Here is a 26358-nt window from a genome sequence, read left to right as displayed (position 1 = left end):
TGAAAAAAAAGTTGGAGGACAAAACAACGGGATGCAAGGGACAGAGCCAATTGCACTGACTAGGGATTCAGTTGATAAGGCAACGACATGACTCTACGAGGAGAAAGGTTCCAAAGCTAGGATGGATAGCGATTAGCATTGCACCAGATCATCTATAGAAGGAGGAGCAATGAGGCTTGACAAAGATTTTTGAGTAGAGTACACCCCCACAGAGCGAGACAACCACAACACATGCAGGCATTCAAGGGAACTAAGCTTGGGCTAAGGTCAAGCAAAGGCATAGATAAAGTCTTCATAGCACAAACGTTCAATGGCTAGCAACCACGTGTACAGGCTCAGGTTCCTAAGAGAGAACTTAATTGTAGACGACAACCCATGAGATTACCAAAACTTGGATGCTGCTCTAGGATAGCGCTCTTCCAACACTCATATACTACCGAGGGCAAAAGGGTGACAACTACGGCACTACCTAGATTAACGAGCATCCACGCCTACATCATGGTCTTAAGCAAGCATTTCGAAATACTCAATCTAATTAGCTTAAGCGACTATTACTATGCACAAAGCTCACACCTAACAAGTAGTCACCTACCACAACATTGCTACACATATCACGCAAAAACATGGTGGTAAAGTATTGTTATCTTTCATTTCCTTTTTACTGAGTAGGTGGATATCTCTACAAAACAAGTTTTGCTAACATTTAGCAATTTAGTTTTCAAAGGGGTGAGTTTTTGCCAATTAATAACTTGTCATCTATTTCCTTTGGAAGCAAACATACAAGACAAAACTAATCACACACTAACTTCAAGCATAGCTATTCAAGCAGCATGGGGCAAGGCATTTTGGCTAGCTTCACATAGGGAAAATAGTGACATCACATTGATCACAAGTTACTTGGCATTAGAACAAGGTGAGGGAAGTAGATTTATGCACAAGCACAATCATGATGCATGCTCGTCCTATTTGTCCTCACAAAATTGCCAGCCTAAGGCGGCAATCACGTTCTATGTCGGTGGCATAACACGTACTCTCTCGATATATAGCTAGTCGTCAGCTACATTCAATCTACGCATTCGTGGTTAGCGTACCTGTAGGCAAATTCATTGCAGCCCATTCCTACAAGAGATAAATAAGCACGCAATGACAGCAGTAAACTAAGATACTTTCCATATATACATCCCCAGATGTATATACTTCGATATCCATAGCTACCTAATAAATATACCCGCAATTAAGTACCTTCATATATACATGTGTGTAACATGTAAATATTCCAGTAACCATAGCTAACTCTCCCCTAGACCGATAGTTGGACGGTCATGCTCTCACAACTCACACTTACCTGGGCGTAGAGGCAATTGATCCATACATTACCATTCAAGTGAACGACATCCATACAATAGCACGCCGTATGGACGACGAAAGAAAAATTGCAATAAAGTACATCCCCCAAAGTTAGTACTTAGATAGCCACCTAATATTCCTTAACTGGGCATAAAGGAGGATGTCGCTAGCATAGTTTTGCAATTAAGTTTTGACAGATTTGCCTATCGCTAAAGTTTTAGTCAAAATAGGCTTTTTAAAACCAAAACTTTGTTTTTAAAACGACGTACATGACAATATTATGCTTAATCTCGCTCTGATACCAGCTAGTGACAGAACCACCCAATTTATACAAGATCAAGTATGGCTGTCCCCTGCTTAACACGTTGACACGCGCATACTCTCACTTATATAAACCCGGTAGTCGCCGAGTGTCACGCAGGACCTCAGGTAAATCAACATCACAACCAAGATCGCGTGATTAAGCAAATACAAATCACATACGCAGAGTTGCAGTGGAAATAATATTACAAATAGGTTCATAAGTAATAGTACAAGTTTGGGTTTCAAAACCGATTAGTGAAAACAACATTGCTTTCAAAGGATTACATTAATATAAGTTCCAAATACATTGCTAGCATAAGTGACATCCTCAGACAAAAGCATGTAGATGAGAAGTGAATATAGAGTCACCGAGCCCACCGGTGGTTAGCCACCATCCTCAGCAGGTCAAAACCTTACCTGCAACATGGTGGGATAAACCCTGAGTACTCGAATGTACTCAGCTAGACTTACCCGTCATAACCAGAAATAAAATTGACTCCAAGGAGTATGCAAGGCTTTATAAGTGGAGGTAGCTTGACAACATTTTGCATAAAAAGCGATTAACTCAATATACAATTATAATTCTGTTATCAAGTTAATTAGAACTATCCATCTCTAGATTAGCAACTATCCTGTGCCAAACATGTGGTATATCTTTTTGAGAGCATACAATAGTAACCATAGCAGGTATAGTAATTCCATGTTTATCCGAACCATCACATTCCATAATCCAATTACTACGATGTTGGGACTAGCCAAGTTTCTCACTATCCGGGAGAGACGGCGATTCGAATCGATTTCAACCAGCTGGGAATTTATTCCTAACACAAACCCAGGCAGACCAGATCAACGGTCACCTTAGGTCACCTTTGGTACAACTCAGGTACACATTTCGCGGGTCCGTACCGCGCCGCACAATCTGGAACACCAGATGCCAGGATGCTTCAGGCCAAGCCTGCCCTTGGGCTCAGTCTGATCGTTCCCCGGAAGGAGCGCACAACAGAACGGTTCCCGGCCTGAGTTGAATTACTCGGCTTCGCGGTCAGAATGAGTTATCCGGCCAGCTAAGTGAGAGGCATGCGTTCAATCTTGTCAGAAGCGCCAACAACGGTACGGTCCTTAATCGACACAGACGGGGATAAATCCACACCCAAGACCTCCATGTCTTGTTGCTTCTCTATCGACTTCCCGTCCGGTCTCGATTTACTTTTACCTTCATGGTTCTGTTCCACGATAGCAGATATAGCCAACCGTGCTCCGGTATCCACCTACATCTCGCAGGTGACAGGACATCACCCGACTTCTACCGGTCTAAGCATGGCTAAGCATATATTCGATCCTGGACCTATACCGGTTAAAGGGTTAATATCTGGACAAGGAATTTACATGCATCAAGTGGTTTCATTCAACTCTTATAACCTAATGCATCAATCATAAGTACGTAAGTAAACATTTGTAAATTACTGGGAGACTTATAATGCTCCGGGGCTTGCCTGGGATCCGACACAAGTCAGTTCAGTTAGCTTGCACCGACTTGGTGACATCTCCGGTCCTAGCACTTGCTTAGTCCTTCCATCTTCGGGTTTGACTCCACATCACATCCTTCACGTGGTTTATCTAGCGTACCTAAATGAGATGCAAGATGCAGGTGTATGAATACATGGAAGTGCAATAGGCAATGCATCGCATGCAGTAAGTAAGACAAGCACAAGGTTACATTAACATGCACAAGCACTTCACATTACTTACTATAAATATCGCACAATTTATCATGCCACGATAGCAAAGAAGATGTCAACACCAAGCATGACACAAGTTTCCCAAGATCTCAGGTACTCTAACTCAACCATCATCAAAGGTATGAGCCACACTTAGCAATATACAAGCAAACAACAAAAATGGGAATCTGTCAATTTCTGGACATGCAAATAGCAGCTACAAGATTTAGCTATAACTGGAGTTACACAAATCCAAATGACTTGCAAGAAGACATTCTGGAAAGCTTATGAAATTATATACAATTCATATTTAATCATCTTAGCATGATTCTCAAGTTAACTAAGTCAAATATACACATTTACAGAAACTGGTCTAAACAAGACAGAGAGTAATCAATTCTGTAACTCAACTTTAAACAGGCATAACTCACAAACTACTTGGCCAAATACCACCAAATTTTAACAGAATCTAGATACATGAATTATCTACAACTTTGTTATTATCACCAAAAACTCATTCAAATCCTAACTAGATCAAACACTAGCATCTTTCAGATCTGCTCAGAATAAAATCAAAACTTGATAGAGGACTTAAAAGTCATGTAACTCCTAAACTATCAGGCCTATGGTCTTACAATTTGAACACAAGCAATATTATGAAATTTGCTACAACTTTTGTATTCACTACCACCATAGCAAACATCATTTACACCACGAAAATAATTGCACAAGCAAAACTGCAAATCCAGCCCAACAGCAGTGGTATAGAAAACTGATAGCATCTTCAGAGAAGCATAACTGGAGTTCTAGACCTCCAACAAACATGAACCATAACTTTTTGAAAAGCTTAGGAAGTTACCTACAACTTTCTTATTCTCATATTAAGATGATTCTACAGTTAGAAGGGTCAATTAATCCAATAATTGCAGTTCTGTCCAAAACATAGACAGAAACTGACATGCCACTTTAAACAGCTATAAATGGAGTTATACATGTCCAATAAATGTGGTTCTAGACTCTTTAGAAAGCTTAGCAAATTCTAAACAACTTTGTTGTAAACACCTAAAGCTAATTCTACTACTAAGAAGGCCCCCCAGTAAGAACAAGGAAACCCTGTCTGGGTTTGGGCAGAAACAGCCACAGAGATTTAAGCAAGTATAACTCAAGATCTACTTAGCCAAAAATCATGATATTTAACTTTTTGGAAAGCTTAAGAAAAGTACTAAAACTCATGTATTGTCATCAAATCATGATTCATAACTTAACTGAGCCAATTAATTCAAACATGCAGAACTGTTCAGAATAGGAGCAAATCAAAACAGGGCATTTGTTATTTTTATAACTCTTAAACTATAAATCCTAAACTCATGAAATTTTTACCAGACAACAACAATCACCTTAGTAGCACTCCACAAAAATTTCACATTTATTTGAGCACATCAACTGCAGTTATAAAAAAAACAAGTAAGACTAGCATTCAAACCCTGACTGCACAAATCCATTTTTACAGCTAAAACTTTAAACTAAAACCTGACATATTATAGATCTAGTGCATAGAGAATTTCACAAGGATTCCAAAAAGTCCTCATTTACTATTTTACGAATTTTCTACGATTTACTATGAATTTCCAAAGTTTCACCCGATTTGCAACAAATAGGTCCCTCGAGGCACTATTCACTTGAGTCAATGACATTGCATTTAGGCCCTTCCCTTTAGTCGAATTCTAAGACGAGGTCCCTGACGCGAATTTTTGAAGGGCAGCGCAGGAGCTCGCTGTTTGCCGGCCGGAGGAGCCTCGTCGCCGGCGGGGGAAGTGGTGGGGAGGGACCATGGGCCCGTGCGCACCCTCTGGGCTTCCCAGCTCGGCCCGAGGCGGCTTGTGGCCTGCCGGCCACGTGAGCAGCGGAGCGCCGGCGGCTGCTACAGCGGCGACAGGCGCTATGGCGGCTGCGGTGGCCGGAAAAGGGGAGCCGAAGGGGCGGCGCACGACGGGGAAGGTGATGCCGAGCTTGGTTCAGATGGAGGAGGGACAGAGTGGAGGCAGTAGCAGCGTGAGGAGCTCGGCTCGGCTTGTCCATGGCGGACGCGCTCTGGCGCGCGCGTGCGGCACAGAGGCGAGGGAGGAGGCGAGCAGAGAGGCGAGAGCGAGTGCGGGAGAGGCACCAAGTGAGCCTGGGGCGGCTCCCCCTCGACGCCAGCATGCTGGGACACGCGGCCGGGCGGTGGGGCGCTCCATTCGCGCATGGCCGCCACTGCCCTGGGCAGGTGTTACCCATTCGGGCATTTCCACGAGCACGTGGCGGGTGACGAACGGGGCATGGTGGGCGGCGCTTTGGGCTAGATCTGGGCCGAATCAGGACATGGGCCGAATACGAAGATCGAAGCCCGCACGAAGCTCTACGTTTTCTATTAAGGGTGCCAAGTCATTTGAGTTGTAGATCAGCGGTTAATCAAGTCCAAAGTTGACACTGTCAACGTGTTGACAGCGGTTAAGTAAACGCAAAAATTGATCATCCAACCAAAGTCAAACTGGTGCTATCTTTTTGCACGCTCTTCTCCACGACGTATACTCCAACTTTTATCTTTGGACCAAATCAAGTTTCTTAACAAACTTTGGAGAACGCGAGACGTCAGTGCCGATGTCGATGAATTTCTAGACTTAGAATATTTCTAAGTGCTGAAATCAGCAGCAGGTTCCAACTTCGAGTCTCTGTTTGACTTATTTCCAAGTTGATCTAGCTCTTGGTCCAAAAACAAAGTTTGTTCTACATGATATGGACTACAACTTTCATTTAAGGTCCAACCTCAAAACTGGTATAGAACCTACTATTCTACTTTGACCCAAGTAGGATCACGATGGAGCTTAAATTATCCTTTTTGATCCATTGGAGCGTTTTCTTGGCATTTGCCCAACATGAACCTTTCATGACTTTTGTTGTAGAATTCATCTAGAGTCATTTTGGCAAGGTTGCAAGGTTTGGTTGACATCTCATGCTCTCATTCACTTAATAGTGCAATTCAAGCACTTAGTAAAATCATTCCAACAAGGATATAACTTATCATTTCATGTGACTTTTTGATTCCAAACTTCATGAAACTTTTCCATGGATCAATATAGATGGGTATTGATGTGAGACACATGAAGATATTCCCATAACACCAGCCAATCATATATCTTGAAAAGGGCCTATATGTAAAGCAAGGGTGCAATATATATCCAAGTTTAGGTTGTGGCTCATTTCTATAGGTTGGACCTTGGCATCTTCACCATCACTTAATATGCCATGTTTGAGCTCAAACCCATTGCTTAATTGGTGGCCAACACCTGGGGTGTTATAGCCTTCCCCCCTTAAAAGAATCACGTCCCGAGATTCAGGACGAAAGACTTTTATGGAAGAGAGACATGCTACCAGTTTCCAATATCAGCGATAGCTTTAGGCTACATAGCTTCAAGCATAAGAGAGGCTAATTTGGTCAAGACACTTTCTGATACTTGTCCTTCGTAGTAAGTTTTGTCTGAAGAATTTCCTTCGTTGGCCTTCATGAAGTATTGTTACTTTGGGAGGAATCCAAGATAGCACTGTCCTACGTACTTCGTCCTCGATGTACGAAGAGTGATACAAGTGTGTACCAAATACTTGTAACATCTACTTCACAAGTGGATATAGTACAGACCATATGGACTTTGCACTAGACCGCAGCCTGTTGACGGATATTCCTTGCAACGGTGCTATATTTGTTCCCAAGGTTTGAAAAGCAGTTCTCTACAAAAGTGGCTTGAGCATAACTTCTCATAAAGGATGTGATCATAGATGGGGTAAACATCCTTTGAGGGTATGAGAAGCTAGTTAACCAATATCCAAACTGGTTGTAGCGGTGCAATCACTCAAATGTCAAGTGATGGAAAGCTACATAATGTTCCATGTGCGCAGTGCTCTTTCTTTGATAACAATATTGCATGGTCTGAGTCTGCTGAGTGAGTTGGTAAACGTAGTAGTTGACTCTGTTGGCTCAACGTCCTCGATGATCATTCCTTAGGGAGCCTTTGGATCTAAGTTGCAACAGTGATCTGGGTTGAATCTGATGCAACCTCTTGGGTAAAAACACCTGGAAGGTACCAAAGAACAAGTCCGTCTTGTAAATCCTTGCCAAAGAAGGATGACAGCGAGGTCTGGAAGGCAACAAAGGTTGTAGTTATTCACCATATGGAGAAATAGTACACTATTAAGCAGGTTGAGCACAATTTGACTTTATGGTGCAGTGACGCAGTAAGTTGATTTGACTAACATTATAGCAAAACTAGCTTTGTTGAACTACATTGGACATTGAAGCCTCCTTTGTAATCCAACGAGAATGACATAAGTTGCTCACTAGATGATCGACGTCATTACAGGGACCGTCAAGTAGAGTCACTTGTCTACCATCTCTTGTAGTCTGTTATGGTTTATGTCAGTGACCTGTTCTTCAAAGGTGATCCTTTGGACGACTCTAGAAGGAAGTCCTATGGTTTCTAGTTCGACGTATAGATCTCCTGACATGATAAGGAGAGATAACCAAGGAAGAGCTCATGTGAAAATAACACATCGGTGTAGTTCTGCAATGGATCATGACTAGAAACTTCGATACCAGCGCGTGCCGAGCAGCACAACCTTGTGGCTGCAGTCCACAGGATGCCCTCAGTTTCGTCGCGGCACCATAGATCGCTAATCGTGGCACCATTACTGAACATACAACCCACAAGCATTCTCACGTAGCACAAATTTGGTGGCATAGGTGCAAGCATTATGCGAAGGAGGGATAGCAAACAAAGGTGGTCACAAGGTTAGAAGTCAACAAGTAGGGAATCCAAAGATCAAAACACAACGCGAGAGAGCATAGCCTAATTGCCGAAGGCAACTAAGTAGGAGACTCTTGCTGAATTTCCATATACGCCTTGTGTCCACCAAGTGATTACCAGGTCAAGATTAACATGAGATTTGGTCTTGTCGAGTAGCAACATGAGATCAAGACTGATAAATATTCAGAGACTTGAAAGAGTTGGGGACAAAACAAATGAGATTCAAGGGACAGAGTCATTGCACTGACTAGGGATTCAGTTGATAAGGTAATGATAGGATCTACGAGGAAAAAGGTTCCAAGCCAGGGTAGGTAGCGATTAGCGTTGCACCAGATCATCAGTAGGAGAAGGAGCAATGAAGTCCGACTAAGGATTTCGGAACAAGGTACTTCCACACAAGAGTGGGACAACCACGACACATGCAAGCATTCAAGGGAACTAAACTTGGGCCTAAGGTCAAGCAAAGGCATGGATAAAGGTCTTCATAGCACAACGTTCAATGGCTAGCAACCACATGTACAGGCTCAGGCTCCTAAGAGAGAACTTAATTGAAAACGACAACCATGAGATTACCAAAACTTGGACGTTGTTCCAGGATAGCGCTCTTCAACACTCATATGCTTTCCGAGGACAAAAGGAGTGACAGCTATGACACTACCTAGATTACGAGCATCCACACCTATGTCATGGTCTTAAGCAAGCATTTCAAAATACTCAATCTAATTAGCTTAAGCGACTATTACTAGGCACAAAGCTCACACCTAACAACTAGTCACCTACAACAACACCGCTACACATATCATGCAAAACATGGTGGTAAAGTATTGTTATCTTTTATTTCCTTTTTACTGACTAGGTGGATATCTCTACAAAACAAGTTTTACTTACATTTAGCAATTTAGTTTTCAAAGGGGTGAACCTTTTGCTAACTATTAACTTGTCATCTATTCCTTTGGAAGCCAACATACGAGGCAAAGCTAATCACACACTAACTTCAAGCATAACTATTCAAGCAGCATGGGACAAGGCATTTTGGCTAGCTTCACACGGGGAAAATAGTGACATCACATTGATCACAAGTTACTTAGCATTAGAACAAGGTGAGGGAAGCATATTTATGCACCAGCACAATCATGATGCATGCTCGTCCTATTCGTCCTCCCAAAATTGCCAGCCTAAGGCGGCAATCACGTTCTATGTCGGTGGCATAACACGTACTCTCTCGACATATAGCTAGTCGTCAGCTACATTCAAGCTACGCATTCAGTGGTTAGCGTACCTGCAGGAAAATTAATTGCAGCCCATCCCCACAAGAGATAAATAAGCACACAATGAAAGCAGTAAACTAAGATACTTCCCATATAACATCCCCAGATATATACACTTCGGTATCCATAGCTACCCGGCAGATATACCCATAATTAAGTACCTTCATATATACATGTGTGTAACATGTAAATATTCCAGTAACCACAGCTAACTCTTCCCTAGACCGACAGTTGGACGGTCATGCTCTCACAACTCCCACTTACCAGAGCGTAGAGGTATTTTGATCCATACATTACCACCCAAGCGGATGGCATCCATACAATAGCACGCCGTATGGACGACGAAAGAAAAATTGCAATAAAGTACATTCCCCCAAAGTTAGTACTTAGATAGCCACCTAATAGTCCTTAACTGGGCATAAAGGAGGATGTCGCTAGCATAGTTTTGCAAATAAGTTTTGACAAATTTGCCTGTAGCTAAAGTTTTAGTTAAAATAGGCTTTTTAAAACTAAAACTTGGCTTTTAAAACTATGTATAGGACAGTATTATGCTTAATCTCGCTCTGATACTAGCTGTGACAGAACCGCCCAATTTATACAAGATCAAGTACGGCTGTCCCCGCTAACACGTTGACACGCGCATACTTTCACTTATATAAACCCGGTAGTCCGCCGAGTGTCACGCAGGACCTCGGTAAATCAACATCACAACCAAGATCGCGTGATTAAGCAAATACACATCACATACACAGAGTTGCAGCGGAAATAATATTACAATGAGTTCACAATTAATAGTACAAGTTTGGGGTTTCAAAATCGATTGGTGAAAACGAGATAGCTTTCAAATGATTACATTAATATAAGTTCCAAATACATTGCTAGCATAAGTGACATCCTCAGACAAAAGCATGTAGATGAGAAGTGAATATAGAGTCACCGAGCCCACCGGTGGTTAGCCACCATCCTCAGCAGGTCAAAACCTTACCTGCAACATGGTGGGATAAACCCTGAGTACTCGAATGTACTCAGCTAGACTTACCCGTCATAACCAGAAATAAAATTGACTCCAAGGAGTATGCAAGGCTTTATAAGTGGAGGTAGCTTGACAACATTTTGCATAAAAAGCGATTAACTCAAATATACAATTATAATTCTGTTATCAAGTTAATTAGAACTATCCATCTCTAGATTAGCAACTATCCTGTGCCAAACATGTGGTATATCTTTTTGGAGCATACAATAGTAACCATAGCAGGTATAGTAATTCCATGTTTATCCGAACCATCACATTCCATAATCCAATTACTACGATGTTGGGACTAGCCAAGTTTCTCACTATCCGGGAGAGACGGCGATTCGAATCGATTTCAACCAGCTGGGAATTTATTCCTAACACAAACCCAGGCAGACCAGATCAACGGTCACCTTAGGTCACCTTTGGTACAACTCAGGTACACATTTCGTGGGTCCGTACCGCGCCGCACAATCTGGAACACCAGATGCCAGGATGCTCAGGCCAAGCCTGCCCTTGGGCTCAGTCTGATCGTTCCCCGGAAGGAGCGCACAACAGAACGGTTCCCGGCCTAGAGTTGAATTACTCGGCTTCGCGGTCGGAACGAGTTATCCGGCCAGCTAAGTGAGAGGCATGCGTTCAATCTTGTCAGAAGCGCCAACAACGGTACGGTCCTTAATCGACACAGACGGGGATAAATCCACACCCAAGACCTCCATGTCTTGTTGCTTCTCTATCGACTTCCCGTCCGGTCTCGATTTACTTTTACTTCATGGTTCTGTTCCACGATAGCAGATATAGCCAACCGTGCTTCGGTATCCACCTACATCTCGCAGGTGACAGGACATCACCCGACTTCTACCGGTCTAAGCATGGCTAAGCATATATTCGATCCTGGACCTATACCGGTTAAAGGGTTAATATCTGGACAAGGAATTTACATGCATCAAGTGGTTTCATTCAACTCTTATAACCTAATGCATCAATCATAAGTACGTAAGTAAACATTTGTAAATTACTGGGAGACTTATAATGCTCCGGGGCTTGCCTGGGATCCGACACAAGTCAGTTCAGTTAGCTTGCACCGACTTGGTGACATCTCCGGTCCTAGCACTTGCTTAGTCCTTCCATCTTCGGGTTTGACTCCACATCACATCCTTCACGTGGTTTATCTAGCGTACCTAAATGAGATGCAAGATGCAGGTGTATGAATACATGGAAGTGCAATAGGCAATGCATCGCATGCAGTAAGTAAGACAAGCACAAGGTTACATTAACATGCACAAGCACTTCACATTACTTACTATAAATATCGCACAATTTATCATGCCACGATAGCAAAGAAGATGTCAACACCAAGCATGACACAAGTTTCCCAAGATCTCAGGTACTCTAACTCAACCATCATCAAAGGTATGAGCCACACTTAGCAATATACAAGCAAACAACAAAAATGGGAATCTGTCAATTTCTGGACATGCAAATAGCAGCTACAAGATTTAGCTATAACTGGAGTTACACAAATCCAAATGACTTGCAAGAAGACATTCTGGAAAGCTTATGAAATTATCTACAATTCATATTTAATCATCTTAGCATGATTCTCAAGTTAACTAAGTCAAATATACACATTTACAGAAACTGGTCTAAACAAGACAGAGAGTAATCAATTCTGTAACTCAACTTTAAACAGGCATAACTCACAAACTACTTGGCCAAATACCACCAAATTTTAACAGAATCTAGATACATGAATTATCTACAACTTTGTTATTATCACCAAAAACTCATTCAAATCCTAACTAGATCAAACACTAGCATCTTTCAGATCTGCTCAGAATAAAATCAAAACTTGATAGAGGACTTAAAAGTCATGTAACTCCTAAACTATCAGGCCTATGGTCTTACAATTTGAACACAAGCAATATTATGAAATTTGCTACAACTTTTGTATTCACTACCACCATAGCAAACATCATTTACACCACGAAAATAATTGCACAAGCAAAACTGCAAATCCAGCCCAACAGCAGTGGTATAGAAAACTGATAGCATCTTCAGAGAAGCATAACTGGAGTTCTAGACCTCCAACAAACATGAACCATAACTTTTTGAAAAGCTTAGGAAGTTACCTACAACTTTCTTATTCTCATATTAAGATGATTCTACAGTTAGAAGGGTCAATTAATCCAATAATTGCAGTTCTGTCCAAAACATAGACAGAAACTGACATGCCACTTTAAACAGCTATAAATGGAGTTATACATGTCCAATAAATGTGGTTCTAGACTCTTTAGAAAGCTTAGCAAATTCTAAACAACTTTGTTGTAAACACCTAAAGCTAATTCTACTACTAAGAAGGCCCCCCAGTAAGAACAAGGAAACCCTGTCTGGGTTTGGGCAGAAACAGCCACAGAGATTTAAGCAAGTATAACTCAAGATCTACTTAGCCAAAAATCATGATATTTAACTTTTTGGAAAGCTTAAGAAAAGTACTAAAACTCATGTATTGTCATCAAATCATGATTCATAACTTAACTGAGCCAATTAATTCAAACATGCAGAACTGTTCAGAATAGGAGCAAATCAAAACAGGGCATTTGTTATTTTTATAACTCTTAAACTATAAATCCTAAACTCATGAAATTTTTACCAGACAACAACAATCACCTTAGTAGCACTCCACAAAAATTTCACATTTATTTGAGCACATCAACTGCAGTTATAAAAAAAACAAGTAAGACTAGCATTCAAACCCTGACTGCACAAATCCATTTTTACAGCTAAAACTTTAAACTAAAACCTGACATATTATAGATCTAGTGCATAGAGAATTTCACAAGGATTCCAAAAAGTCCTCATTTACTATTTTACGAATTTTCTACGATTTACTATGAATTTCCAAAGTTTCACCCGATTTGCAACAAATAGGTCCCTCGAGGCACTATTCACTTGAGTCAATGACATTGCATTTAGGCCCTTCCCTTTAGTCGAATTCTAAGACGAGGTCCCTGACGCGAATTTTTGAAGGGCAGCGCAGGAGCTCGCTGTTTGCCGGCCGGAGGAGCCTCGTCGCCGGCGGGGGAAGTGGTGGGGAGGGACCATGGGCCCGTGCGCACCCTCTGGGCTTCCCAGCTCGGCCCGAGGCGGCTTGTGGCCTGCCGGCCACACGAGCAGCGGAGCGCCGGCGGCTGCTACAGCGGCGACGGCGCTATGGCGGCTGCGGTGGCCGGAAAAGGGGAGCCGAAGGGGCGGCGCACGACGGGGAAGGTGATGCCGAGCTTGGTTCGGATGGAGGAGGGACAGAGTGGAGGCAGTAGCAGCGTGAGGAGCTCGGCTCGGCTTGTCCATGGCGGACGCGCTCTGGCGCGCGCGTGCGGCACAGAGGCGAGGGAGGAGGCGAGCAGAGAGGCGAGAGCGAGTGCGGGAGAGGCACCAAGTGAGCCTGGGGCGGCTCCCCCTCGACGCCAGCATGCTGGGACACGCGGCCGGGCGGTGGGGCGCTCCATTCGCGCATGGCCGCCACGCCCTGGGCAGGTGTTACCCATTCGGGCATTTCCACGAGCATGTGGCGGGTGACGAACGGGGCATGGTGGGCGGCGCTTTGGGCTGGATCTGGGCCGAATCAGGACATGGGCCGAATACGAAGATCGAAGCCCGCACGAAGCTCTACGTTTTCTATTAAGGGTGCCAAGTCATTTGAGTTGTAGATCAGCGGTTAATCAAGTCCAAAGTTGACACTGTCAACGTGTTGATAGCGGTTAAGTAAACGCAAAAATTGATCATCCAACCAAAGTCAAACTGGTGCTATCTTTTTGCACGCTCTTCTCCACGACGTATACTCCAACTTTTATCTTTGGACCAAATCAAGTTTCTTAACAAACTTTGGAGAACGCGAGACGTCAGTGCCGATGTCGATGAATTTCTAGACTTAGAATATTTCTAAGTGCTGAAATCAGCAGCAGGTTCCAACTTCGAGTCTCTGTTTGACTTATTTCCAAGTTGATCTAGCTCTTGGTCTAAAAACAAAGTTTGTTCTACATGATATGGACTACAACTTTCATTTAAGGTCCAACCTCAAAACTGGTATAGAACCTACTATTCTACTTTGACCCAAGTAGGATCACGATGGAGCTTAAATTATCCTTTTTGATCCATTGGAGCGTTTTCTTGGCATTTGCCCAACATGAACCTTTCATGACTTTTGTTGTAGAATTCATCTAGAGTCATTTTGGCAAGGTTGCAAGGTTTGGTTGACATCTTATGCTCTCATTCACTTAATAGTGCAATTCAAGCACTTAGTAAAATCATTCCAACAAGGATATAACTTATCATTTCATGTGACTTTTTGATTCCAAACTTCATGAAACTTTTCCATGGATCAATATAGATGGGTATTGATGTGAGACACATGAAGATATTCCCATAACACCAGCCAATCATATATCTTGCAAAGGGCCTATATGTAAAGCAAGGGTGCAATATATATCCAAGTTTAGGTTGTGGCTCATTTCTATAGGTTGGACCTTGGCATCTTCACCATCACTTAATATGCCATGTTTGAGCTCAAACCCATTGCTTAATTGGTGGCCAACACCTGGGGTGTTACAGTTTGGATCATCAACTAAACTTTAGCTCGCTAAATTTAGCTGTTAGGAATCCAAACGGCCCAGCTAAAAGACTAGCTAAAGTTGAGCTGAGTTTAGCTAGTTCAACTTAGCTAAAGTTTAGTTGAGTCTATTAGCTGGAGGATCCAAAGACCACAGCTAAAGTTTAGCGGGCTAAAATTTAGTTTTAAAATTTTAACTAGCTAAACTTTAGTTAGATCGATCCAAACAGACTCTAATTTTGCTCTGACATTTGTATTAACTAGTAACATGGTGGCTCCATCGGTTACTCTTTTTTTCGGTTCATTTTTTTACCTTAAAAATTGAAACGGTTCTTTTCCATACCACAGTTCTAAACAGTGCTGCTACAGTTATCCCCGAAGCGAAACGAGATCACTCGAGAGCCCTCTATCTCAAAATAAATAACATTTTTTACTTTAAGACATCTTATTTAATCGTTTGTCTTATTCAAAATTTTTGTGTAAATTATAAAATAAATAAATCATTGTTAAAATATCTCTAATGATAAAATAAGTCATAATAAAATAGAAAATATTTATAAAAAAATTGAATAAGCTGAACGGCCAAATAAAATGTCTAAAAGTAAAAAAACGTAAATGTGACCTATTTTGGAACGGGGTGAGTATCAAACAAAACCTTACACAAGGTTCGCGTGTTACCATCTGTAAGCTTCCACCCAAAACTTCACCTTTTTTTTTCAGTTTCGCCAAAATCCATTGCGTGCCTGAGTGTTTTTCCGTTGCCCCACCTCGGCAGAAAGGGCAGCGAAGAAAAAGCCCAAGAAAACCCCCCAACCCGTCACCCGACCGACCCAGCCGATCGAGGGAGAGTCAGAGCTCGGAACCACCTGCTGCAACTGCACCTGCAAGCCTCGAGAGGAGCGCTCTTCCCGTTGCAGCGGCGGCGGAGATGGCAGCGAATCTAGAGGACGTGCCGTCACTGGATCTGATGCACGAGCTGCTCCGCCGCATGAAGTGCAGGTCCAAGCCTGACAAGCGCCTCATCCTCATCGGTACGGGAGACCCTCCCCCTTTCCCCTTCTTCCTCCTCGTTAACGGCGTTCGGTGGATCACTGCCACGGTTCCTGGTGCCGTGGGGATGGAAAAATCGTGGCTTGCCGCCGTTGGTACTCTGGATCCGCCGAAAGTTTTTTCCTTTCCCGTGAAATCTTGGTTATCCCCTATTTCTCATCCTGCATTTGTGGCGAAGAAATATGGCTTTGTTCGCAGTGAGTGGATTGTCTACAGTTTTCTAGCAGATGGAAGGATTCACTAGTTGAATAGCAAGAGAAATTAATCATGCGCTAGTCGATTACCTCTGTGCTGTTCGGTGTTGGTGTTTTTGTCATAAATTTATAATTCTTCAAGGATTATCAAAAATAGAAGTCAGATAATCTTAGTCAGCTTGGCCTGATGTGGAAGCCTTTTCTTCATGACAATAAGATGAGGGTGCCCCATTGTGCACGCAAGTAAAGAATGATGATCTGATATGCCACTTTATTTTGTTTATTTGACTTTTCATTGGTTCCATTGAGTATGTATTGTCGTCCATATTTTTGTAACACTGAGGTGAACTCCCTTGTGCAATTATTGTTTTAGTTTTTGTTGCTAATGACTGCGCATTTACATCACAAAAAATGATTTGCATTAACAAAATGGTACTAAACTGTGACATTCGAGACAAGTAAATTGAAACAAATGCTGTCTGCTATAAGGTTTCTTGCTTTAAATTATGGCCTTGTTTGTTGTCATGCTATTTGGGTTGACATATTTTCTGGTACTGGTAGTCAGGATGAAAGAGAGCAGATTGTGTATAGGGAGATATAAGGTCATAGTGCTTTTTGTGGAGAGCAATAATCACAACACTTTTATAATCTTTTGTTTCCTCATTCACAACATTTTTACTTTTTATTTCTGTTATATAGTGCTCTTGATTTGAAGAATTTGACACCTTTTCTACAAATCTTGTAGGCCCACCTGGCTCTGGAAAGGGAACTCAGTCTCCCATTATTAAGGATGAATATTGCCTGTGCCATTTAGCCACTGGTGATATGCTGAGGGCTGCTGTGGCGGCCAAGACACCTCTAGGTATCAAAGCAAAAGAAGCTATGAATAAGGTAGTGTTAGCAGACCAAAAGTTATACTAAAATGCTAACCAGCATAAAAAGGTTCTGTGTGACTCCATTGTATGCTGCCTTCCTCTTTTAGGGTGAGCTTGTTTCAGATGACTTGGTTGCGGGGATTATTGATGAAGCTATGAAGAAACCCTCATGCCAGAAAGGTTTCATTCTTGATGGCTTCCCTAGAACTGTCACTCAGGCACAGAAGGTCATTTACTTGATCAATACACCAGCATGAAGAAGTATTCTTATATCATGTTGTTATATGCTATTTGAATTAGTATAATTTTTCCCTCACTAAGTTTTTGAATGTCCTGTGCAGCTTGATGAGAAGTTGGCAAAGCAAGGTGCTAATGTTGACAAGGTCCTGAACTTCGCAATTGATGATGCTATATTGGAAGAACGGATTACTGGTTGCTGGATGCACTTGGCCAGTGGTAGGACTTACCATTACAAAATTTGCACCTCCAAAGTCTCCGGAAGTTGATGATGTAAGTCGAGTACAGAGCATCTAGTTTATCTGCTTATTTTTATGTTTGCATGATCTTATTTCTATGGTTTCTACTTTCTTCTTCTAGTCTTAGTGTGGATCGATTCACTATTTTGCTGTGTATTGTTCAAGTTTCCCAATCAGCTTCTTGTGGCATAACTTTTCCAATCTGTTAGATAATAAATTAGAGTAATCGGATCTTGACAATTATGGTTGGGTGAATATTGACATAGTGTTATGGTCTGAGTCTGCTTGTGGATGCTATTATTTCTGCTTGGATGATGTACTGGTTAGTTTAAGCGATGGTGCACCCTCTTTCTACTCTGGAAAATGCATATACTTAAATTCTACAGTTATTGCTATCTTTTTTGCAGCAAGAAATAAACTTCATTATTGAAAGCACTTCTGCCTTTTCTTGTATTCAACTATTAATATCGAAAATTTATGTGACTTAATCCAGAATATATTTGTGCACTTGTCATTTTAAATTCTTCTCATACTAAATATATTTTTTTCCAATTGGCATTATACTTAGTGATTGTCCTCTGTTGTTTGTTTATTTGCTCTTCATTTTCACAAAGGTAACTGGAGAGCCATTGATTCAAAGGAGAGATGACACAACTGAGGTCTTGAAGTCAAGGCTTGAAGCCTTCCACAGACAAACTGAACCTGTATGTTATTCTTTAACAGAATTATTTTCCTAAAAAATATCCTGTACCACTATATATGTTTATATTAATGTCTTACCTCTAAAATTTGGTTCTATTGTTTAAGAGTAATTTGGCTTATCTCACATTTGTTCATTGATGATTTCCATCCATTTAAATATTTATATCATCAATTATGTCATAGCGCTGCATAAAGTTCAACAATTGGTGGGCCATTTGGGACGTGCAATTTTTTAATGCCCTTTATAGTTCTGATGCTCCACTCATACAACAACAACAAAGCCTTTAAGTCCCAAACAAGTTGGGGTAGGCTAGAGTTGAAACCCAACAGAAGTAATCAAGGTTCAGGCACGTGAATAGCTGTCTTCCAAGCACTCCTATCTAAGGCTAAGTTTTTGGGTATATTCCATCCTTTCAAGTCTCCTTTTATTGCCTCTATCCAAGTCAACTTCGGTCTTCCTCTGCCTCTCTTCATGTTACTATCCTGACTTAGGATTCCACTACGCACCGGTGCATCTGGAGGTCTCCGTTGCACATGTCCAAACCATCTCAACCGGTGTTGGACAAGCTTTTCTTCAATTGGCGCTACCCCTAATCTCTCACGTATATCATCGTTCCGAACTCGATCCCTTCTTGTATGACCGCAAATCCAACGCAACATACGCATTTCCGCGACACTTAGCTGTTGAATATGTCGTCTTTTCGTAGGCCAACATTCTGCACCATACAACATAGCAGGTCTAATCGCCGTCCTATAAAACTTGCCTTTTAGCTTATGTGGTACCCTTTTGTCACATAGGACACCAGGCGCTTGCCGCCACTTCATCCACTATATGTTTTTTTTTGTGATTGCGCAAGTGTTCTGGGCTGTCGGCTTTTTATTCATAGTTCCGAATTTAGTATGTCATGACCATCAATGTGTGTATTCTCTGTACTTAGTGATGTAACTTTTTTAATCAATATTATTCATAATTTGAAAACAATTGGCTCTTCCAGGTGACTGACTATTACTCCAAGAAGGGCTTAGTGGTGAACCTGCCTGCAGAGAAACCACCAAAGGAAGTGACTGCTGAGGTGCAGAAAGCCCTCTCGTGATGAAGTGTCCATTCTTCAGGTTAAGCATGACATGACATCAACCAAAATCCCTTTGTCTGGGTTTCTTCATAATTTATACTTTGGCCAACATCATGGGGTTTTTATTTTCAGTATCCTTTTTGTGCGAATGCACCCTTTTATCACAGCTTTGACAAGCTCGGGAACTGTCTGGATAATCTCTGTTTCGAATGAGGGAAGTTGTTTTTCAGTAACAATACTGATATGATTACAACAATTCATCTTTCGAATTTTTTTTCCCGGTATTCTGTTTGCTCAGCACCTTGCTCTGTTGAGCGGAGACATTGATGCGCTGGTCAAACAAATGTTTCATGTTGTACGATTATTATTATTTTTTGAACTGATGTTGTTGTATGATTTTTAACTTGTGGTGATGTGTATTCGTACTTGCTATAAATTTCAGTGAGTTATGTGGACTACCTAAGCACCGTTAAACCTTTTTTTGTGGCACTAATTATCTTAGATGGATTAAGAAAGGTGCTTGACGTTCTCAAGACCCTGGACCTTGACTATACGCATTTCGTTAGGATAAGCATGTTGCTCCCACTACATTCATTGCATTATGATGAGAAAAATAAGGGAGTAGAACTCCAACTCAGAAAAGTGGGAGAAATCGAATAGTTAGGACACAAGGCATTCCATCTGAGAAGCTATAAGCGAGAGAATCCTCTGTTAAGAAGGATGACAAAGAACTAACCTATAAAGTGTTTTTAAGCTCAATTAAGGAGTGGTATAAAGGAAATTTGTTTTTTTTCTTCTCATAAATCAATTTTTTTACGTCACGCTCTGATGGGTAAAGTGGGCTTGGTGAGCAGTTTAGTTTATGTATATTACAATGTTGGTAAATTGACGGCACTCATGTGCTAGATGTCCGATGAGTTACCAGTGCACCTTTTCCTTTCTAAACGTGTCACCCCAAGAGGTGCTACGTGAGTTTCAAAAAAAGAGGTGCTATGTGATAGCGTGTGTGCGCGCGCGTGGTGGGGGTGGGGGTGGGGGGTTGGCAAGGTAGCTTCCATCAGCCTCTACAAAGAGGTGGGGGTGTTCTTTTGCTGCAAATGTTCTTTTTAGGAAAATTTTTGTGCAAATGTTTGAATTGTGGTGGCGAGGCAGCTTCCATCTGCCTCTACAAAAAGGTGCTCTATTTTTCTGAGACAGATGGAGTTACCGGACACCTCTAAAAACAGGTCTTATTTTAACTTTTAAGAGGCTAAACCATCTTTGAAAATGTGTTTTTAGAGGCCGTTAAAAAGCTAGGATCCTCATCTCTGTTTGTAGAGGCGGCTAAAAATAGAATCATGTCTGAAGAAAATAAATGATCTCTAAGAATTGATTTTGCAGTAGTGTTCCTAGGACTTTTCTCTTGTCGACATGCGGCTCCCCAAATATTCGAGAGAATATTCTCATAGCCTCGGCTCTTGACTTAATTTGGCATCCTTTGGGACCCAAGACAACCCAGACATTCATTCGCGAGAGTACCTTTGTGGCCCTTGTTGCCTTCTTTCACGTGTCACCTTAGACTCGCCTCGGCTCCTCTCCTAGTAGGGCAAACAAGAGAATAGTTGTCGCATACGTTTGGATTCAAGAGGGGTGGCCTTGCTGAACATGTCACCCTGAAAAATAGTTTATGCAGAAGTGACTTCCTAAAATCCCCAGAGACGATGTTCAAAGTTTTCTGTAGGTCCCCAAAGTCTTAAAAATGTATTCTGGTTTCCTAAAATTGTAATGGGCCTCATCTAAGTCTCAACGGATGTTTATCCGATCCGCTATATATCCTACATGTTAGTGGCAAGCCTCTCCACCTTAGAAAAATCATATTTTTTTTTCATACGATCTCGGATGAAATGATTTTTATAGGAAAAAGTCATTTTTTGGCCCTCCAACTATGGTTGCAATTTTGTTTTAACCATCTAACTCCAAAACCAGACACGCGCAGTCCCTCAACTCTTAAAACCGTTTAAAATTGGCCATCGCGCCCATTTGACCGTGGTTTCTGCACAGTAAACCCGCCACGACCCCGCCTGTCAGGCCTTTCCCTCTCACCGCTAGGTTGGGACCACCTGTCATCCCACTCCCTCTCTTCGCGGCCCCGGCCTATCAGGCCTTTCCCCAACCTCCCCGCCACACGTCGTTGCCACCACGGCGACCAACACAGGTAGCGCTAGCCATGGCTGCTGCTACTTGCGCCATGGCTGCTGCTCGAGCCATGGCTCGTTGCTCGCCCACGCGGGCCCTGCGTCCTGCTCGCCGCTCGCCTGCGCCGCCGCGGTGCCCTGCTCGCTGCTCTCCCTCGTGGCGCCGACACCCCGCTCGCCACTCACCTCCACCGCCGCGGTGCCCTGCTCGCTGCTCACCCGCGCGGCCACGTCCTGGGCTGGAGCTTCGCCATGGAAGGCGCAGCAGCCCCACCGCTGGACACCTTCAGGCTGCCGTCGCTGCCACTATTGGGGCGTTCTTCCTCGCGCTACTCGCCGGCCGGCGTTCTTCCTCGCGTTGCTCGCTGGCGTCTTCCTGTACGTCCGGTCTCCGCACGCTGTTCGCGTTCGCCGGCTCGCCGCCGATGCCAAGGCCGCCTCCGCTATAGCCAAGCTATGCAAGTGCGCGTGCGGCCGCCTCCTCTGCAACTATGGCTGCAACACGGCGGAGTCCGCACCGCTACTAAGCGCATGGCGGAGCTCCGGCCGGCTGCTGCTTGCTTCGCTGTGCGTGCGCGCTGGGAGGGAAGGGGTGCCGAGCGTGTGCTGCAGCCTGCTCGGTGAGCTCGGCGAACTGGAGAGAGTCGTGGAGGGATGGGGATGGTGCGGTGGTGACCATCCGCACGGCAGACTGGTGGAGGTGGTGCAGTGGTGACCGCCCATGACAATGGCTGCGGCGGCGAGTTGCTCGGCTGTGCTACGGTCCTGGGGCCTCAGCGAAGCAGGCTCCAGCATGAGCTGGGCGGCAACGGCGCTCGGCATGGATCCTTCTTCACGCTCGCCCATCTCCGCGCTCACAGCAGAGCAGAGCAGTTCTTCACGGATTGTGCTCGCCCATCTCCGCGCTCGCCGTTACCAGTCAATTGTAAAGTGCAAGACATGAAGTAATACAAAAACTAATATAAGTTTTGATACTTTTTTCCTGGAAGCTTGGCTCGTTTAGCTCGCGAGATGGCTCGAGTTGGCTCGTTATAGCTAACGAGCTAAAATCTTGGCTCGGCTCGGCTCGTTATCATAACGAGCCGAGCCAAGCCGAGTCGAGCCAGCCATGAGCCAAGCGAGCTAACGAGCTTTGAGTTTTTCATCCAGCCTTACACATAGTAATGTCATACAGTACATGTTTTTCAGCAAAAGTAACCGCCATACAAGTTGGTTCATGTAACACTACAAGCACTAAAACTACACCATGTATTTACTAACCAAATTGGAAAAGAGAATGACATGAATAAAAAGACAGTTGTGAATCATCATGATCCACCATAGCTGCATTTACTACAGAAACAACAAGTCATAAGTTCTGAAATAATGAGTGGTAACAGACTAATAGTAAAGAAGTGTCCTGGCCTCTAAACTGACCTGATACATTTCTGAAAATTGGGTGATTGAGCATTGGAGAATATACAATGTCTCGATTGACAGAGTCAACATTTCCATTGCAACTTAAGGGTGCTGACACACCAGAGTAGTTGCTACATTGGGAGATTGAAGTGCTCATGTCATTAGTAAGGACAGAAATCAGCTTTTGTAGCAAAGGTACGGGCAATTTTCTTGAAGGTGAATCATGTGTACACTCAATCCTGTCTGACATGCCAAGCTCATTGATTTTTGCTTTCAGCAGCCTGCTAAATTCACCTTTCTCAGAAGTAGACATAACAGATGGTGAAGCTTCCATATATCTTTTGTCAGGAGCCGGCACCCGTGTCCTTGAGTTGTATCATGTGCTAGTCTACTTGGGGATCCACTCTTCGATATATTGCTCCGCGACGAAGCTCTGGCCACTGGCTTTGTAGATGATCTAGAAGTAAAGGCAACTGCATTTCTATCCTCCCTGTGATTGATTGCCCTATCATTCCCCACCTTCCTCCCTGATCCCCCTTTTAAGCGCAGATCCATTGCTTGAAATCCTACTTGTGGATGGTAATCCATTTTGGCTGTTCAAATCCCTGCGGGTCATGCTCCCTTGTCTAGTGATCGATCCCACGAACTCTCTTCTTGGACCAGAACCACCGTGTGCAACCTTCCTAGTGGCAGAGCGTGTCCAACTAGGCGCGTCGAATCAGCCAAGCCCCCATACTCTGTAATCCCAGAAACCTCCGGCCAAGTAGGTGTTGCCCGTTTGCTCAACAACCTCTCATCTCTAGTTTGAACGGCAGCACCGCTCGATCTAACCCTGGCATAAGTGCGCATTACCTCATTTCTTACTCTATTCTCCTTGTGCTTGGCTTCCATATCAGAGCCCCGTTTGCTCCTGTTTTCATCACCAAAATCCATTATAGGCAACACTACCGTGCTGGTACCGATCGTTGCATCGGCATTGCCGGTGGAACAATGGCCGTCCCTACGTGAGACAGCGGTGGTGTCGCAATCTATCTCCGAAGGAAGACCAGGAGGCTGTACCTATAGCCGTGCAAAACGCTCTAAGGGCAAGCTGTCAGAGCAAGACAGGAAGTCGTCGGCCATTCTCGACGAGCCATGAAGCAAGGCACCGGCCTGGCCATCCTTGCGATGCTGCGAGGAAGAGCAAGCATACACGAGTGCCAGTCTGGCGCTTGCGCGCACCCAGGTCCAGTAGCTTGGCCGTGGCCACGTGCATGAGCCGGCTGGTTGGCCTTGTGGTGGCTCCTCGCCGTCGGCGCGTGCGCGGGTGCGGGAGGGCGACGGCTCCGGGTCGTAGGTAGCACCAGCATGACCGCCGAGTCGGGGGCGCCGTCTGAACATGATGCCTCCACCTTCCTCTGCTTCTGCGGTCTGGGTGGCGCAGCGGTGGCAGGCCAGGACTCTAGGCCCATGAGGCGCGCGACGACGCCCAGGGCAGCCCCATCGGTGGCCGGGTGTGGCGCCGTCAGCGGGGTAGCAGGAGGCGGGCACGGGAGCCTACGTGGGGAGGAGGAGCGGAGGAAGGAGGGGAGAAGGTGGTGCGGAGACCCACTGCCAGGCGCCACCGGGAGCCGCGGCCAGGCGCCGCCGGGAGCCGCGTCCAGGCACCGGAGCCGCCCGCTCCGCCCGTCCCTACGCCCCGGCCCGCTCCGTGTCCACGTCGCTTGGCGTCACCGGCAGCCGCGGCCACGCACCACCTCCGCCCGCCTTGATGCCACGACGCCCGCCCCCATGTCCCGGGCCGCTCCACGCCCACATCGCCCCGACGCCGCACCTGCTTCGCCCGCCCTGATGCCGACACTGCTTCGAGCCGCCGCACCCACGCCGCACGCTCCTTCACCTAGAACCGCGCCGCCCGCTCCCTCCCTCTCCGATGCGGTCGGTGTCTTGGTGGAGTCGAGAAACAGCTAGAAAGGAATAAGGGGCAGTGTGGGCATTTGGACTTTTCTTTTCAGGTTTGGATTATTTTTAATTTATCTATTCAATGGGCATCTGACTCAAAGCAAGGGCAGACGGACAGTTCAGTTCAAAATAACACTATGATGAAATCATGAACCTTTAGTACATTCTAGCCAACTTTTGCAGTCCGGGTCGATGGAGGTCTTCGTCTTCCACGAATATATTTTTATTTGTTGTATTGGATATTAATGTTATATTATTTCTATGGCATTGAAACAACATTGTTTTTAGAATATACCGTTGGAAGATTTCAAGTGACACGTCTTATTTGAAGAGGTTAGAAGCTGAATTTTATTCATTACCTAAAATAATTAGCTTTTTTCAATAAACACATATATGACAATAATTAACATTGGCCATTAAAAATTATAATTTCTACCAGTAGAAATATTATAGCCTTTTTTTTGCACCGAGCGCACCTTTTCTCTCCTTGTAATTGGTGAAAATTGTTCCCTCCAAATATCCATTCACCAATGACGCTACTTTCCCTCCAATTACTCAGTGAATTTTTTTTTCACTCCGCCATATTGCATCGGATGTCAACATATATATATATATACACACACACACACACACAGCAATAAGGAGTCCTTTTCATCTACCAGGAAATAAGCCGAGCCATTCCGTGAGAGGAGAAATAGGCAACCATAAAGCCCGCAAGGTGAGTACTAGTATTTTCTATCTTTTTCCCCTCTAACCCTCCGCCATCTAGCAACCAATAGCAGCCTCCCATGATTACTCCTTGGTCAAAGCAGCCCCAAAGGCCGTGCTTCACCATCCTCACGGGGCCGGACGCCTCTGCGGCGCATCTCCGTGCTGCTGAGACTCACCTGCCCCAAATTTCCGATCCATGCTGCTGCACATCCTATCATCCTGGCCCTGATCCACACTGCCGCCGCCGCTGCTGCCCCCATCTTCGCGGCGCTTTCCTCACACCCTGACCATCCGTAAAGATGCGATGCCTCCGACTCTGCACCGACACCCCGGCATTCGATTCGTCAAGATGCATTGCATCCATGGCTGTCCTCGACACCAACCCTTGCATATTGTTGCGCTAGGGCATCCATGCCTCCTGCCCACTCCAGCATTCATGCTTATCAAATTGTTTTTTTAGATTATTTCTTTTGGCAAAATCTTCATTGATTCTATTGCTATTTCACACGGAACATGGCTCCACGGGCAACTCGACGGACTGTTGATGAAATTGATAGAGAATTTGATGAGTTGGCCTCTATTTTATCTGATCCAAGGGAGCAGTTGATCACCTCTGGTATATATAGGATTCATACATTCGGTTCCATTAAATATTTTCTCTGCATAAAA

General features: G+C 44.0%; 2 pseudogenes; one reads left to right on the top strand and one right to left on the bottom strand.

Moving 5' to 3' along the window:
- The first annotated feature begins 15926 nt into the window (after positions 1-15926).
- LOC136508492 (adenylate kinase 4-like) lies at positions 15927-19723 on the top strand (annotated as a pseudogene).
- A 3223-nt stretch (positions 19724-22946) lies between these two features.
- Positions 22947-25949, bottom strand: LOC136507419 (uncharacterized; annotated as a pseudogene).
- Positions 25950-26358: the final 409 nt, after the last annotated feature.

This window comes from Miscanthus floridulus, chromosome 15 (genome assembly GCF_019320115.1).
Source record: "Miscanthus floridulus cultivar M001 chromosome 15, ASM1932011v1, whole genome shotgun sequence".
NCBI lineage: Eukaryota > Viridiplantae > Streptophyta > Magnoliopsida > Poales > Poaceae > Miscanthus > Miscanthus floridulus.
Note: the sequence above shows the minus strand (reverse complement) of the source record. Positions and strands in the feature narration are given on the sequence as shown.